The sequence below is a fragment of the Anser cygnoides genome, chromosome 18, assembly GCF_040182565.1.
Source record: "Anser cygnoides isolate HZ-2024a breed goose chromosome 18, Taihu_goose_T2T_genome, whole genome shotgun sequence".
Taxonomy (NCBI): domain Eukaryota; kingdom Metazoa; phylum Chordata; class Aves; order Anseriformes; family Anatidae; genus Anser; species Anser cygnoides.
This window is the reverse complement of record NC_089890.1, coordinates 11445994-11452010: the sequence shown is the minus strand read 5'-3', so window position 1 is coordinate 11452010 and position 6017 is coordinate 11445994.

Sequence of the window (6017 nt, the reverse complement as noted above, 5' to 3'; positions counted from 1 at the left end):
GGGCGGTGCTGCTGGGGTGGGCAGGGGGCAGCGGGGACTTGGGGCTCCTGCGGTACGGGCAGTGCCACCCCGCTGCCTCCCTGCCATCCTGGGGGCCGAGCCCACCAGCTGGGGAGGCAGGAGGGGAGGCAGAGTTTTGCTCTGAGGCTTTCGGGGGTCTGTGACTGCCAAGAGCTGAGGCTTGGAGCACACCGGTAGCAAAGGGTGGCTCCTCTGCAGGCACGGTGCAGGGCTTTGGTTTGAATCATGTTCAAAAGTGCCCGTGTTTGGCCTGGAACCTGTTTCTTTTCATCATTTAAGTGTGGGCTGCTGTGGGAAGGGCCTTCAGCACAGCGATGTAGTGCTCGCCTTTAGGGCCGGAGCAGGACAGCCCAATAAAACCCTCATTTGGAGTTTCTGTGATTTTTTGCTGCCTCAGATCAAAAACTGGAAGCTCAAAGCTGGAGGAGGAGGGAAGGCGTGAGGACTGCTTGGTCCCTTTCACAGAGACCTGGAAGTGACACACTCTTTTAGCGAAGTTTGGAGAGAAAAGATGTGGGATTTATGCTGAGAGATCCCCGCTGCCCTCCCTGCTCAGAAATTCCCTTTCAACACAGCCGAGAGCCCAGCTGAGGCTCCAAGGGGGCAGCGCCTGTTGGGGTGTGATTTCCGCACAGCTCTCTGAAAACCTCTGATGGACTGAGAGGCACGGGGCCTGGGGTGTGAACAATACGGGTACAGCATCGCTTGGTAAGTGGCCCCCTGTCAGCACTGCTCTGCAGAAAGCCGTGCAGAGAAGGTAAGTGAAAATCTCGGGGAGTGGAGGCTCTGAGGGGCAACCCCACGGGAGAGGGGCCGGGTGGTGGCAGGAGGGACCAGGCCAAAAAGGAACTGGGAAACGGGCACGGGGCACATCCAAACAAAGGCACAGATGGAGAAGGCAGCAACCATGGAGCTAAGTGAGTGTGATAAAGCAGGCAGGATAAAGTCAATAATATGAATAGAACAAATGATTAAGAAGAGAAAGTGTTTACCCAAGAGGTGTGAATGCACGAAGCTGCCAAAGAGCTGCCCGGGTGCTGTCCCCCACCCCTGGGCACCAGCAGGCCGGGAGGAAGGCAGCGTGACAGTTTGCTGGAGGATGCTGTGGGCGCTCTTACAAACGTGATCACTGCAGGGGGAAGGTTTCCACGATGTGGATTTAACCTCCGGCTGAGGGACCCCCCTACCGGGGAGGTGTCACCCCAAACGCCCTGAGCAGCCTCCGCTGCAGCTGCCTGGGGCTGGAGCCGTGCCTGGCCCACGCCTCGCCTCGTGCCCCTGCTCCTGCGACACCCTGCGCTGCCGGGAAGCACCACTTGGCTGGGAAATACCACTTAAGGGCAAAGGAGGCTCCTGCAGGGCGTTTTTTTTTTTTTTCCCTCCTGTTGCTGTTGGGGCTTTGTGTTTGGCAACACAGTTGTCATGTAGCAAAGAGCAAAGACACCTATTGGAAGCATGGCAAAGCCCCTGTACTAGCTGCGCCGTTTTACAAGGCCGGGTGGTAATCCTACAATCCAAAGCTGTTTCACTGGGAATTCCTGCACATGCGGCTCCGTGGGCTGCCACGAGGCTTTACGGGTCAGCTTCATACCCGTAACCGCCTGCAGCCTCCTTCATGTCAGAGTGAAGCCGCATCACTGGATGTAACGTAAAGTGCAAAGGAAAATCCCTCCCTCCCTGATCCCGGGATTACCAAGGCCGGGCAGTTTTGGCTCTCCACAGCACGAGGACCGCTTGCTGTGTTTGTGCTCCCTTCTGGCCAGGGCACGCAGGCTGCAGGGATGGGGCTGGGGGGACCCAAGGGTGCAGAGGTGGGATGCAGGAGAGCTGCCAGGAGTGTGGCTTCTCCTTTAGCTCCAGAGGAGAGTGCAGCCTGCTGCCACCTGCCAGAGACCCCTGCTGTTTGCACTGCAGCACGCTGCCAGCAAAGCCACTGGTCATACCCCGGTTAGTGCCGCCCTCGCCACGTTACGGCTTTATCAGATGGCGAGCACGAGCCCACTGCGTGGGGCTGCGGCGGGGAGTGGGGCTGCTGGGGCTTATCACCCCTGTGATCATGGGCAGGACAGAGCCAGGGAAACCCTGACCATGGCCAAACCCTGCACGCCAGAGGGTCAGGGTGCCCCGGTGCTGAATCCCCACGTGTGTGACCGCTGGCCCTGAGCGGGTGGTTTGCTAGGGAAAGCCCCAGCATCCCTGCAGAGGAGCCACCGAACTGCTGGCCACGGAGGCGACAGCATCTGGACAGACACCGAAATACAGAGAAGCTATTTCAGCAACGCCAGAAATGCTGCTTGGCACACATGTAGAAGTAATGCCTAGTTGCACAAGAGAGCCTGGCTCAAAATGTGTGGTCTTTCCAGACTTGCTCTGCCAGTCCAGCCAGACGGCTGCATCCGCTGGAAACCCGGGCAGGAAAACCAGGGCTGCGCACCCCGCAGCCCGGGCACTGCCACCCTGCATGACGCTCGGAAAGGAGCCACCACCCTTTGAAGTCCCTGCACGGACTTGGTTGGGTGGCAGCAGAGTTTGTCGAGCACACCAGGAGGAAGGTGGAGATTGCCACGCTGCGAGGACAGGCTGTCTGTGTGTGGTGCTGGATCCCTGCTGTGGACGCAGGTAGGTAGAGCTCGAGGGGTTTTCGTGGCAGGCAGCTGGGAGCTCTGGCAGCATGCGTTGATCCCATGGCCCGCCAACGTGGAGTTTCTGCAGTGGGTTTGCAGGAGGTCTTCAAAGCCTGTGAAAATGTGCAAGGGTTTGATGGGGAAAGACAGGTCATGAAGCTCTCTGTCAGCAGCCAGAGAAAACATCAATCCCTGCTGCTCCAGCCTGTCCCCCGTTGTTCATTTTACCTGAAGACCTGCAAATCTGGGGGCTCCTTGGTCTGTAGACACCTTGGAAGCGTTGAAATGCCAGCAGGCCCAGCACAGGGCCAAGGAGAGGTCTGCTCTGCCACTAAGGGCTCGGCAGAGCCAGGAAGGGGAGCGCTGCAGCTTCAGGGGAGAGCTCTGACACTCGCCTTTATTTCTTCAACCCAGGGATCAAACTTACAAGTCAAAAACCTCAACGTGCACCACAGAGCTGCCCCGGCCCAATATCGGTGTTAGTACAGAACCACGCAAAATGTCAGCCTCAGAATTTTTATCTTCTCCTTCCAGGAACTTCGGTTTTTACTTGCATATCCTGCAAAATTAATTCTCCTTTCTGTAATTAATATAATGCTCAAATGGATTCTTAATTACATATAAATCACAAATCTACACACTCAACTGTTATACTTTTCAAGTAATAAAAGAGATCATTTGTCTTCCTCAGAAGAACAGAGACCAGCTAGCACACCATTTCCCTTTTTATGAAGAATTCATTTGCTTTAGAAAGAAAGTCCTTAAAAAAAAAAAAACAAAAAAAACATTGCAAGGATTTCTTGAATAGGGGATCAAAGCTCCCACACTGCTGGAAACCATTTTTGCTAAATAAGATGTGGGTAAAGGGGGGAAAAAAAAGTAAAAGTTTTTTGGTAGTGACTGGGATTACAGCACCCTTGGGAGGGACAAGGATGTGGGGTCAAGAAGTTGTGACCAGGTTAGCAACACAGGGAACAGAAGGAGGAGACAAAAGAACAGAAAGTGGAAATGGACAGATGAATGAGGGAGCATGTTTCTTTGCCGAAAGAGAATAGATGCGACATCAATTCATACTGGGAGCTAAAGGACAAGGGCCTGTTAATGGATTGGGGGACACAGCAGGGATCAGAGGTCACGAGTGCGCTCAGCCAGGCTAATTGACTGTTATGTGCATATTAGTGATGATAATTTAGTAGGATAGTGGGACGTGGGGAGCAGATATGCAGAAGTGCCACTGACAAATGCTGTCCTGTCTTACACCAGCTAAAAAAAGCATATAGAAAAGAGATACTGGCCTCAGTGGGCTTTCCTCTGGAGGGGATGCCACAGCTACAGATGACCATTCTTGATTGTGCATGCAGTGCACTAAATCTGCTCACCAGACTTGCTTTGCTATCGTGTAGTTTTTTACTTCAGGTCCTACCTGTGGGGCATGGCCCCGTGCCCTGACTGACATCGAAGAGAGACGTCTGATCTTTTGGGGACCCAGCCCAGCACCCTGCCAGCAGTTTCGGCTGCCCATGCTCCTATCCTGCAGTAGCTTTACACAAGACAGATATGGGATCAGTTTTGGGGGTCAGAAGGGGTTTTCAATGGAATTATGTGGAGCCAAGACCCAGTCCACCAAGCTCTGATGATAAGACAGGACTGTCCTGGTACAAGAGGCTGCTGAAGGGCTGAAACCCTGCAATCGCAGTGGGCTGAGTACACCGTGCACGCCACCCACACATCCCGCAAAACCCTTGCTGGTCATCTGCTGTCAGCGCTGACTTGGCAATTAGTGCCGAGTAATTGATAGAGCAGCACCAGGGAACCAAAGCTAAACCCGATGCTGTGACAAGAGCGGTTTTGCTTTGCATTCATTCAGATTGCTCTGACTTTGTATTTTGCCAACTTCTCCCTTTCGCCCTCGTGCACGACGTGGCCCCCTCGCAGCCCCAGTCCTGGCACTGGCCTCGCCGTCAGGGCAGATCGACCTCGTTGAGAGGCGGCTTGGTGCCAGGAGGTGGGAACTTGCTGCCAGTGCTGCTCCTGCCGGAGGGTCCCTGTCCCACCTCGGTGCAGAGCTCCTTCGCCCAGCCACAAAGGCACTTCCCAGTCGATTGATGAAGAGAGCATTTCCCGTTTCCTCACTCTTGAATCTGCTGACAGCATCTCTTGGGGAGTGATGGATACTGGAGGTGATTTATAGTTCTTTGTTACACAAATTCCTCCACATTCTTCCCCATCCTCGCACAGCAACCATCAGCCACCGCTCCCATCAGAAAAGCAAGAGCCTCAGCCCAGGATCGGCCCTGAAGGATGTGGCTTCGTCTCTCTTCCGTGCTGGCTTTACTCGACATGCGTACACGGGTGGCAGCGGGTGGGCACGGACACCAACGAGGGGCGCAGCAGTGGTGGTGCGCTGCGCCCACCCGCAGTTTCTGTGCGGCTGCTTCCACCCCCTCTGCTAGGAAGTCAGAAGTTTGGCAAAAGAAAAGTGCTATAAATCAGGCAGATACGGACTGAGGGGAGGATCTCATTTATGCAATTTTTCATCTCAAAGCTCATAATTAAAGTAGTGAATGTTACAGGAAGAACAACCATTGCCTGTATGTCTTGGGTTTCTCAGACTTTGGTAATGTAGATGTTTGGCCCTTGAGAATTTTATTACATGAAATAGTTTTTGTAATGCTGATGTTATGTTGCTTAATTGGATTTGTTTGTTCTGCCTCAAGAACACCAGGCACGATATCAGTAGTTTGATCTGATACAGAGTACAAGGAGACTTACCTTTACTACTCTGCCTCTCAGTTTATCATAATGAATAAATAGATTAATTAAATGAGTTCTGATCTTTCTCTGATTGTCCTGAACAGCTGAGCCAGTTGCTCTGTTGCTCCTGTCTTTGCCTCTAAAATTATTTCTTTAAGCACAGTTGCACGTGTGTGAAGCTGTATTGCATCAGTGTACATCAAGGATTAAACAAATAAACGGCATGTGCCTGACTTTAGTTTAGATGTCACTGGAAGTGCTTCATGTCAAATGCACAGAAATCTTTGTCAGTGTGGGTCTTAAAATCAAGAGGATAGTGAGGGTTTGAGCCCCCTGTATTTTTGACTGCAATGGATTTAAATCAGACCAATAGAAAGCATTCTTAAACTTTCACAGAGCAAGGCAGAGCCACTTGTGGCAGATCACAAAGGGAATTCCAGTCAATTGACGAAGAGAATGTAAAACCAGGAATGATCCTGACAATGAAAAGATCAGAACGTGTTAATAAGCCACCAGTTTTCCTCCTCAGAAATATCTAGGGCCCAAGTTTACATCCCCGAGAGGCAGCATGCTTGTGCCCAGCAGAGCTGATAATCTGTGCTTGCTGGCACTGTGATT